The following is a 12,994-nucleotide window of genomic DNA, read 5'->3' as shown; positions in this document are numbered from 1 at the left end:
CTAGTTTGGTCATTTGCGCTTGACGCGAATTTTAACAGATTCATATTGTGGGGACTCTCTATGCTTACAGCGAAGTCTTGCCAATTCGGGACAAGTGCACAAGAGCTGCTCCACTGTTTCCCTCGTGCCCTGCTTTAAGTATTTTCTGCAGTCTTCACGATCAGCAAGCCCCTTCTCGCGGGCGTCTGTCGCCATCAGATAGGTCTAAACGATAAAGTAAATTTAATTGTAATAACATATGGGGAGGTTGCAATTTTACCAACATTTCAAGAGTCAGATATAAATTTTAAGAAAACTTGTAAAAATCTGAAATTTCATCAATCTTTAGCGTGTATTTAAATTTTAAAATGAATTGAATATACTTGTAGATTTGATATCTTTGGAAGCAACCAATTTTAGTAAGTACCATTTGCTAATAAAAGCTTGGACAGAGCAAACAACAAATGGATTTTCTAACTCCACGTTTTCAATGCTACCGGACGAAGGCCTATAACTACAGTAGCACTACTTGAAAGTCGTTGCAGATTAAAAACAATTTTACAATAATAACAACAGGTTACTAACACCAAATGTTTGCAGCTATATTTACTATTGGGTGACCCAAGTAGAGTTAGTTGTTCAATAGCCTGTTTTGACAAATCACGCGTTAGACGTGTCAAGATGTCGTGTTATTTTCATTCAGTATTGTTTGGCATTTCATCATGGAGAGACTTTCGCCTGAAAAACGTTTACAAATCGTTCAACTTTAGAATGAAAATTCACGTTCTGTGTTTCGCGCACTTTACTCAATTTATGGTCAACATAATCGGCCTACTTACTTTACATACTATTCGCAATATCATCGTCCATCTTGAGAACTGGCAATCATTATTGGATAATATTCGACCGAATAGACCACATCCAGCACACAGTGAAGAAAATATAGCAGCCGTAGCTGAGAATGTACACCAAGACCGTGGAGAGTCGATTCGGCGTCGTTTGCTGTAATTCGGATTGACGTATGGAAAAACATGGCGCATTTTACAATGCATCTTAAATTGAAAGCGTACAAAATACAGCTTGTGCAAGAACTGAAGCCTCTCGACCTTCTCAAACGACATCGCTTCGCTCTATGGGCTGCTGAAAAGTTCCAAGAAAATCTACAGTTTTCGAGCCAAATTTTTTCAGTGATGAAACCCATTTCTGACTGAATAGGTATGTAAAGAAAAAAAATTGCCAAAATGATGGCAATGAGTACGTAACCGTGAACGGCAACCGCTATCGCGCCATGATAACCGACTATTTGATGCCTGAAATTGAAGCTCGTTCTCTGGAGAACACTTATTTTCAACAAGACTTATTTTGAGAGAACAGTTCGGTGAGCAGATAATTTCACGTTTTGGGCCGATCGATTGACCACCAAGATCGTGTGATATTACACCGTTACACTGTGGGGATAAAATAATCTTCAATAGATAAATGTCAAAGAATGTTCTTTCGAATGATAATAAACACTCCCCATTAAATTTGAAGTTTCTGTGTTTTTCTTTAAAAAAGTAGTACTTTAACTTTTGGCCAGTTCCAAAAGGATCATCTCAATCTGAAGTACATATGTGGAAGAGGAATTTGAATTCTAGTTACAAATATAAAGAATCTGGTTTCTTTATGTACATGTATGTAATTTAAGGTGGGTCAAAAAATCTGTTATTTTTTGTAGACTACGCTCTGTCATAATGTTTTTAAGCGAGTTATAAAATTCATGAAAAATCAGAAATATGTCTTAAAATAATTAAACATTAAAAACTTTTATACGGTGGAATAAATATAAATAAATTTTTTTTAATTATATATAAAAATATATAATTTTTTCTTTCCAATGATGGGGACAAATGGGATATTAATATTAAGAGCTAAACTTTTTTGAGGGGTCTATCAAACAATTTTTCAGAGCATAAAGTAAAAAGTGAAATAATCTTTTTTTACCCACCCTAATGTACTCATATATTTACTATAACGTTTCAAAAATACATGTTTGTATGACTTTCCGAATATATAAATATATATACGAGTATGTATGTACATATATGTATGCGCGAATTTCAGCGTTTCAACGCTTCATCGATACATATTATAATTTACTTTAATTTGTCTCTTGCTGATTATATCGGTGTATTCAAAACTGGTAGCTATAAATTCAAGCATGCTTAGATTAGCGTCGCGTCGCCACATGTCCGCATTTAATAAATTTACGAAATTAGCAGCCGTAGAAGAGATGAACTAAACACCGAAGACAATCGTGCTTTTTATAAACATAAAAATGCGTTTTTGTTTTTATTATGCGATAATTTTGCATATTTTGGCCACTTCTGTTTGTATGTATTAACATATTGATTATTAAGCATGCCACCGCTCGCTCGAAATTATTGCTTTGCGCTTGTGCTTTTATTAATGATTATTTACAGCTGCTATTCATAAATTTGAGTTAATTAATTATTAATTTAAACATTTTGGTCACTAATATTCACGACAACACAACGGCGCATAATTGAAAAGATGAAAAAGCGCGGACTAAATATAAACTTCGCCTAATACAGGGCGAAAATATGCAAACAGCAATAACAAAAAACAACGGAAAACATCGAAATTTGCATTTTTTGCGAAAAACAACAAAAAACTGGCAGCAAAAATTATAAATTTGCTGGAATGCCACGAAATTATAATCACCTTGTCCAATCTATTAGCCGAGCGAAGTGTTTAAATTTGAGCAAAAATCCCGTAATTAGATTGAAGATTTAATGGACTGCGCTTGCTCAGTTTCCGCACGCTTGGCCATTTTTATAGCGCTAAGCCGGTGAAATCTTTTGATCCGCAATTTAGTCGTTAACATTTGCATGTGTTGAGCACGTGTGTGTATGTACATATGTATATAAAAATAAATTCATTCATATGTTTTTATAGGTATGCGTGTGTGTGTGCATGTGCTGATTTGCATAACTAAATTCGGTAAAACTCCAATTATATATAATAATTTAATGCAATGAATCGAACAAGTAGCTCAATCGATCAACTCTTTTACAAACTTGATTTCACTGCGCACCACACCGCGCCGCGCCACTTCGCTTATGCCATTAACGTTTTGCATTGATCATCTTATCGATAATTTTCCCCTGCAGGCAGAGATCAAGCAGCAATTAGATGACAGCCACCGTGCTGAGGGTTTCTTCGAGTGGATACATACACATATACAAGTGTAAATACCCTGTAGGAAAGTTAAGTATGTGTATGATTTGCAAATCCACAAAACCATGGCACAAGACTAAAGTATGAACGATAGAAATAGTTGATAAAAAGTTTTAGACTAGTTATGGACTAGTTGCTGGCTAGTTGAGAACTAGTATGTGAACTAGTTGGGAACTTCTTGGTAACTAGTTGAGACTTGACTAGTTTAGTGCTAATTTGGTGCTTGTAGAAAATTAGTTTCGAGACTAGTTGGAAAGTAGTTTGGGACTAGTTGGCATATTATGGGTCTAGTGTAGAACTAGTTAAAGATTAGTTTTGTACTAATTCAAAATCATTTTCGGGAAGATTTATTTAACCAAATTAAAACAACGTAACCCGTGGGGTACAAATCTACACATATGTACATACATATACATAGGTCATATACCTTTCCAGACAAGTTCCAACAAATGAATCATGGAAAGGTACATAGAGTACGAAAACTAAAATAAAGGATATTGTAGAAGAAGATATGAAAATTAACGTTACGGAAATATCAATAAAATATATCATAATAAAAAAATATTTTAAAGTCTTTAGACCCGCCAAAATAAATCTATTTTCCGAAACAAATTTTCCCAACAGGGTGCCTTCATACCTGTGCGTCAAAGCCTTTGGCAGAAAAACGAAACCAAACACTGCAGCTAACAAAAGTGTGTGGTTTCCAACAGCTACTGTATGTGCAGAGGCTGATCGATGGTGCCAAGCGATAGATCTGCAAGCGTGTATATGGCTCATATATACATACAAGCATGTGTAAGTATGCATAATGAACGCTTGACCCGCAAGCATTTGTTGCGGTTCACTTCAAAAGCGCTGCCCGCCGCCCGAGGTGCATAAGTAGTTTTGGCGCTGCGTACGGGCAATTACGGACGTTACGTTTAAGTTCGGGCAGCTAAACGCTCATACGCACACACACACATGCATACTTAGCGTTTATGTAGTACACAACTACATATGTGTGTGCCATGTTGATCGTTAACTATCAGGCGTTGAGCGGCGATCGATTTATTTGTTGTTGTAGTGTTTTTTCTTTGTTCCACATTTCTTGTTGCCTTCAACTGTAGCTTCTGTGTGTTGTTGCGCACCGTTGTGCCACTTGCTATTGCATTAGCCTCTTAACCGCTACAATACACCGGCAGCAGTGCTCATTTAAATAATCAAGCCATCAATTCAGCGGCTAATGATGCCCGAAATAAACGCGTGCGATACGCGCTGATTTTGTAGCGATCGCCGCCGATCGCCAACGATCAGCTATCGCCGCGCTGGTCAGTAGCGACCAGTGATCAGCTATCAGCTACCAGCTATTAGTTAGTTGTTGTCGGTTCGCTTTGTTTGCATTTTAATAGACTCCATAAAGAGCTCCGTAAAGAGCCACTCTAAGCGAACTGCGTGTGCGCGCGCTGTTAAGCCACTAATATAATTCAGTTGAATTTTTATTAGTACTTATTCTAATGGCTTATCTGCTCGGCCCTTTTCTAACTCATCTTACCCCTTCAACATATCAAAGTTTGGAATTTTAATTTAAATGCGCTCATTGACAAAATGCAATCAGGCAATTTGAAATTGAATTTACGCTGCAGATAATGGAGAAAGGTTGAAGATAATCAGCCGCGACTATGGCATTAGCTATCTTCAATATAATTAATAATAATGCGGGGAGAGAGAGAGGGAGAGCGGGACGACAAAGGAAAGAAAATCAATAAACACCGTTGGCAGTGTGCGCAGCCGCAAAGCGCTTTGATCGTTCGTCTGCGAGGCATGGTGGTCGCCCCCTAAATGCTACCGGTAAACGCTGCGTACGCTTGGAGCTACACGTTTGTGCGTGTGTGTTTTCCTTTTATTTCACGATTTTATTTTTGTTGCTACAAGCAATTAAAATCGGCTTAAATCGTCATTGCTGCCGCTGTGGCTGCCTCTGCTGCTGCTGCCGACGCTAACGCTGGCCACCTTTGGTTCTTCATACAACGCCGCGCTATAAATTCTAAAACGCATGCATACACAGTTATATTTTCTAAACACATACATATACTAGTATGTGTATGTATGTATGTATTGCTCTGAGTGCATAAAACATCTTGGTCTGAAATTTTCTCAAACTCATATTGAACTTGTTATACTTAATTATAGGTTTTACCATTTTTTATTGGTCTATTTATCTTTTTTGTCGATTTTCGGCAGCTTATATTAACAGCTACGTACATACACACACATGCATACACTAAGTTGTACATGCAGGCGGTCGTGTGCGTGCGTGTGTCGTTGTTTGTGTGGCTTCGTCTTTTAATCAGCTTTTTTTCGGTTGAAAATCATTTATTGGTGAGATAGTGGCGCAAGCCTTTGATCTTTTTTGCGTGATATTCCCGAATTAGGTGTGAAATGCTTTGATTAAAAGGGTCGCCGGTGTCGGCGTTCGGCAAACAAGACTCTAACAAACCATTCGGAATCTGATTATGCGCAAGCTTAAATATACATACATATGTACTCACTTTATAGGAAGTAACTGACAGCAATAACTGCAATATTTTACTCAACTTTTACTTTTTCTAGCAGTATATAAGAGTTAAAGAAGGAAATTAGAAAAAAATGTATAGGCAAATATATTTCAATTTGTACAAATACTTGAAAAAAAAAGTTAACTTCGATTGTACCGGTTGGGATTACAAAAGATTCCTTACAAACACTTGATGCCGATCGTTCAGTTTGTATGGCAGCTACATACATATGTATATGCTATAACCATCCGAACTGAACAATTTCGTCGGAAATTGCATCACAGTCTTAGGCAAAGAAATTTCATAAAGATGTCTCTTTAAATGAAAACAGCTATATGCTGTAGTGGTCCGATATCGGCGGTTAACAAACGATATCTCAAAAACTGAAGGACTATTTCGCGTATATACGGACAGATACACGGACATGGTTAAATCGACTCAGCTCGTCATGCTGATCATTTTAATCCGACTCTACTCGTACTTTGGACGCTTGAAGAACAACAAAGCGGCGGGTGTCGATGGGTTGCCGTCCGAGCTATTTAAAAACGGAGGCGAAGAATTGATAAGGAGCATCTATCAGCTTCTTTCTAGAATATTTAGATTAGAATTTGAGTATGTTCTGTCCAATCCACAAAAGGGAGACCCCACAATCTGCGCCAGCTACCGTGGGATAAGCCTCCTCAATATCACATCGATCGTACTGTGTGAAAGTTTAGAGTCCTCCGTCGACAAGCAGCGGCCTTTATGGCACTATGTCTGATTTTGCCATCTCCGCAAAATTAATACGGCTGTGTAAACTGACGTTAAGAAATACCAAAAGCTGCGTCAATATCGTAAAGGACCCTTCGATATAAAGCTAAGTTTCAGACAAGGCGTCTCCCTAACGTGTTTCTTCTTCAATCTACTCCAGGAGATAATAATTCGAGCTGCAGATCTGATTAGAGAAGGTGCAATTTTATAGTCTATTCTGTCCTAAATCGTATTCCAGTGAAAGCATTCTACATCAACTTGAAGAGTTAGTAGGCAGAAGGGGCTAGATCTGCTCGCACCAATTTGAAGAGCTATTCTTGGTATTTCCCATTACAGGAAAACTTCCAGTTTTGGAAGTGCATAATACAGCAGGCCGTTTTGATGCCACCAAATATAGCGCACTACTTTGGCGTCGTGGATATTCGGCAGTTGATATGACTCGTAGGTCAAATTTCAGTCATGTTCCTTTACATTCAGAGTTGTCGTAATGGATCCAGTTTTCAACGTCTCATGTCTATACTATCTATAGTATCTTCAACAAACAATATTTTTTTGACTATCATAACATTTTTTTTTTTCAGTGAAATAAGGAGACAACAATATTAGTACAATATCGTACCTTAGACGAAGAATGTGAGGTACGTTATTTTCCCAGTTCCGATTTACAAGAACACTGTAATTTGTTTGTTAACCAACTGATTGACCATCTGATTGTTTCACCAATTCAGTTCTCAGCACTTGTACTTCCGAGTCGACATTATTATGATAGAACTTCAGTCTCCATGCAACAACAACTAACTGATGAAATCATCGCTGCTGATCGGTCTGTTGTCGGCAATTACCGACATTCGCACATCAGCTTTCCACCACGCTGTTTCATGGGAAACTCATTGACACTTCCGCGCATAATCACAGTCACTATAAATGGCGGCAATGCCACACTGTGGCTGACCGAGCGAATTCCCACTCGTTAAGCGCAAAATGCAGCGATTGCATTAACTGCATATGCGAGTAGTTAGGTGCCAAGGCTCATTAATACTAATTCACTAAAAATGACTAATGACTGAAAACTGACGCTATTGCCACAAACGGGGTTGCCAAGCGTGAATTTCAATGTAAAAAGAAAAATTAAAAAGAAAATAAAAATATGTGAAATTGTACAAAATTATTAAAAGAAGCCGCAATTACTCATAATTAATTACTGCATAATTTGTGAAAGCCTTTCAACATTTCTTTATTCTCGCGTCTGCCACATTCTAGCAGAGTTTCCACCAGCAGTGCACTATTACCCCACTCACTTTGCTACTTCGTGCTTTTTCTTCACAATCTTGATTGCACATTCGAATTGTGAATGTGTCGCCAATCGTCGTTGGTTGTTGTTTTTGGCCTCCTAGACTTATTTGTGCAGTGACGCAATGGAAAGGCATACATCATTTGCTCATTGTTGGGCTGAGTGATGGTTCGTGGCGCTGAATTCAGTTCGCTAAGCGGCCACCGAGTGGACATCGATCAAAGTGCCAGTTGGAGTCGGCTGTTAGGGGGCTACGCCATCAAGGTTGTTGCGATCAAGTGCAGTTATTGCTATTGCAGACAAATGCATACAAGTTCAAACAAAAAAAATCACAACAACAAGAAGCAAGAGTCAGTGCAGAGCGGAGACACTCAACACAAACCATTGACTTTGAATAAATTTCAAAAAAAGTTATGCTGGCGATTGTTCAAGGGAAACTTTTAAGTTGTTGTTGCTTATTTGCATGTTTAACATACAAATTTGTGTATTCATATATGTATATGCGTATGTTTATGAGTAGGTTTTAAAAATTCTGCAAACATTTTTATCTGCCGTCTTTCCGCTGTGGGAAAATGAAGAAAAGTCTTAACAAATTAATTTTAATATCAACAGACAACCCTCTCTAAGCGCTTAGAGAATTCGAAGACATTTCACGCTGCATTTACTGTTGTGTCGTAATAATATTTGTGTACAAATACTGCATGCAATTTGGTTATTTATTTAAATTCTATCCCAAAGTTGGTAGAGTCAAAGAGTAGTTGGATATGTCATAATGTAGCAGATACCCCGTGAGAAATTAAAGGACTTTTTAGGTGAAAAATTTGTTTATGTAAAAGATTTTTTTAGTTATTATATTTTGGACTTCAGTCCCTGTTATGTTCCATAGTTCCTTAAGGCGATAATATAGGCGAGAAAGTTGACCCTATCTATTGCTTTGAGCTATAGAACAATAGCAATTTGTAGTCAGTTGGAACATGAGAAAATTTTTATGATCCGATAAGCTGTACCCTAATTGTTTTAGAATATTTTGTGCGGCATTCTACTGTCTCTTTAACTTCCCCTTACTTCAAAACTGAATTCAGTTCACAATTTTTGAGATACTGATCGAAATTTTTCACACATTCTTTTCTTCTCAAAAAGTTGTTCATTGGCTATATTGTCGATATCGATCCATATAGCATATACCTGTCATACAAATTGACCGATCAAAATCTAGTTCTAGTACGAAAATTTTTTTATATACATATGTATATCGTCACGAAATTTGGCATAGATTATTATCTAAAGCAAAACGACTATCTCCGAATAAATAATTTAGACCGAATCAATACAGCATATTGCAGCTATACATACTAATCAATCAAAAGCAAGTTAAAAACCTTTTTATACCCTTTCATGCTATAAGAAATGCACCTGTGAAGTTCATACAATTTTATTTTATAAGGAGAAAATATTGCACTTCGCTTTCGGAATGAATTATCTAGCTAATTGTGTACGATATTCTCTCTTATTTATTCTTATCTTAAAATTTGAAGAAGTAATTTTCTTAACCATTCATTTCAAATAGGATTTTTACCAAAATTTCCAGCTGGGTATGCACTTAACGACTGTTATGTACATGTTTCTGCAAGGCAAGTGGTTTCTCTTTATGCAAACCGAGCTAGCACTCTTAATTGAACAGCGTAAACACTTGCAATAACTACTGTAGAATAGATGTGTTTGTGTAGTATATATGCAGGTACATATGTGTATGTTTGCAGGTAGCTGTTGCATCACACTTTCATGACGGCGAACTTGACATGTCGTTAAGCGTCGCCAATTTCATAAACCACACTTCAATCGAAGAACATTCTTCTGTTTGACGACAGTTGCTTTCGCCAAATTTCTAGCATGACAAAATTTCAATTTTGAATGCATAGTGGAAGAAGAATTGGTGTGGGTATTCATAAAGTGGCATTACCTTTCTTATAACAACATTGGTTTTAATCACCGAAAAAGGTTCAAGAAAGGTTTATTAGGAGTTATGGTGCTCTCAGCGGATAGACCCTAACCGCTTTATGAGTCATGTATTGTAAGAACTTATGCTTCAGAGCTTCTCCCTCAATCTACTTATGCCGCTTATTGTTAATTGATAGATGATTCTAAGATTCATTGAGCAGCAATTTCATATCAGCGCATTCAATTGAGGCAGCTGGTTTATTTTCCTAAATTAGATTAGCATATTTCACTGATACTTTTCAATATAATAATATGTCGTTGGTCTTTGTCTGAATCTTGTAAAAAAACGTAAGATGTAAGGAGGACTGCTCCCTGAGATGAGAAAAGGAAATGGTGGTGAAGCTTCAAGGTCTGTCGGAAGGGTCCTCGAAATAGTGCACCGTAGCTGTATCACGACCATTTTGAAAGCGAAGCTTCAATTATGTAAAACCGGGTATGGTAAATCCGGGAGATACACTGCGACTCCTTCATATGGAAGATTGGAGGGTGTTGAAGGCCACCATAGTAGCCAGCTACATTATTCAAATAAACAAATCGTAGAAGACATTTTGTACGGTGAATCGGGAAGATTGCGTGGACCGTAAGTAGCGTGTACCAGCCAATAACAATTTAAACACGATGGAGGAGCGAGAGGTCAAGAAGGATCTAGGTGAGCTCCTAGAAGCCAATCTTAAAACTCCATAAAGCAGAAGTGGGTGATCAGGTGAACCTGCATAAAAGCAAGGCCGCCTAAGCCGAGCTCCTTCTGAACCTAGAGAGTATCGAATACGATGCTGCTTTAATTCAAAAACCATGGATATCCTCTCGTAACATACTATCTGGATCAAAGCCGCCGTTTTACTACCCTATATTCCCAGTGGAACAAACAAGGTAAGAACTGTAATACAGGTAAGGAAAACTATGTATTCATCATTGACATAAATTTCACTCCATATGACATGGCGGTGGCGCTTGTACTCGTAAATGATGGCAAGGATGAGAACACTTGCCTCCTGTTTCATACACCACTAAGATGAAACGCCGCCAGCGGAACTCCGGTGGTTGGTAGATGCGGCTGAGAAAGTGAAAAGATGTCTGGTGATAGGCGCAGACGACAATAGGTACCACAAGATATGAAGTAGCATAACAACAATAGAGGTAAGTCATTACAAAATTTACCTCTCCTGTAGTCACTTCTGAAACAAAAAAACAAAATTCGAACAAAACAGGGCACTGAAGATCATTCCAGACGAAGCCTATAACAAGTGTATGGAAAATATGGATTAAGGTTTGGAATGCTTGTATTGACTAAAAAGAGCCTATTTTGGAGAAGATAACAAAGGTTTATATTAAAATACGTGAAATGTAGTTTTTTTTTATCAGTCCGGGTCAGTTTTGATCATATGAGAACACTAGAAACCGACCATAATCTCCCTTTCCTTTCATTGTTTTCAGAAGCTCTGCGGAAATGGGAGTACGAAAAACTTTGTCACAAAAAATATTTCATGCAAGATCTGTTACATTAGCGCGATCCTGATTTCTTCATCAAGTTCCATTCAATTCTTCTGCAATTCTTCATATTCATACATATCTTATATTTAAGATATCAGACGCTATACCTACCTATATTGGAGAATAAAACTCACGAGCCTTATGTTACTCCACCAAACGAGTGTACGTGTGTATGTACACATCCTCGTACGGCGCTAATTGCATTTTAAAGACGACAGCAAATATTTGTGCAAACACTTAACTCATGGTCGGCAATTCGAGAACTATTACCGATCAAGTTTACATGCTAACCCACACACATGCACACACACACTGTAGTGGTGTACATATGTATTTGTACCTGTTAATATAACTGTAGGCCATGTCCAATTGGATTTATTCAATATTTCATTGTGTGCTTGTGCGTTCTTCCGTCTAATTACGCGTCACATTATTACAAAACCGACTACTCATGTCTGTATGTATTATAACAATGTATGTATATATGTACATACATATGTTTGTCTTTCAATTGATCGCACAGCCATCCGTCTAAGCAACAATCTCAGCCAACTTTTCATATGAGAGTGTGGCAAAAAGTCTTCGACGTTGGTCGCCTTCATGAATGTAGGCTCTTTTGTGTTGAGCGGCACAATATATACATATATATATACATACGTATGTATGTAAGTTTGTGTATATTTTATTTTGATGCTGTATCTGATAGAGATATAAAAGTTAAATTGGTAACTCATTCTTAATTTGTTGGCGGCACCTTTGAACATTCTTCCAATTAGCTTGCAGCCGACACCTTAAGTCTTATATTATAACCGCTGTCGCAACGTGCACACAAACACACATACCACGGACACAACTACATATATAAATGCTTTGGATGGAGGCATATACGACCACGCGCTTTAGTTAGGTATGTATATGACTACATAACTCGAAGATATCTACACACAACAGGTACATATATGTATGTATATATATAAATTTGTATAAACTAAGCTCATCATGCAGCCACAATCGTTAAATGTTGCAAGAATGTGCCATCAATGCAACGTAGTGAGCGAATGCGCAGAATTGCACAAATACACACACATATACATGCATATATACCTGACACTAACTTGCTGAGCGCTCACACTTTTCGCTGCAGTAATGTATAAGAATATGTATATAAGTTATATGTATATAGTTATATATATATGTATATATTAGTAGGATTCCTTTAGTTGCGCCTTTTGCTCTCGCCTTTTATTTAGATCTTTTGCAACATTAAAACAACAAAATTGTCGGCACAGTAACAACATGATTGAGGAAGCAAATGACTTGCGAGCATTACTGGACCACCACGAAGTAATTACTTTGATCGCTGTTGATTCGCTCTCTCGTCATGTCTCGCGTAGCCGAACGACCGCACATTGTTATATTTACTCCTCGTAGGCATATCTCTTGGGTTTGTAGCAAGAGTTAAGCGTACGAAGACAGGAACTGCATATGTAACCTGTTTACCTTTGGGAAGTTAGCTGGTTACATACAAACATACACACATATTTATGCTGAAGTACTATAAAATGCAGTTTTGTTGTTGTGACTTGTAAGTTTACATGTTTATATATGGGCTTATGTGCTTAACCAAGTTGATATAAGCTTACAAGAGCATATAAACATTCAAAAAACGGTAAATGAAATATGCTAAAGAAGATATTTTATGAGGCATATA

The sequence above is a fragment of the Bactrocera tryoni genome, chromosome 1 (genome assembly GCF_016617805.1).
Source record: "Bactrocera tryoni isolate S06 chromosome 1, CSIRO_BtryS06_freeze2, whole genome shotgun sequence".
Classification (NCBI taxonomy): Eukaryota; Metazoa; Arthropoda; class Insecta; order Diptera; family Tephritidae; genus Bactrocera; species Bactrocera tryoni.
This window is presented reverse-complemented; position numbering follows the sequence as displayed.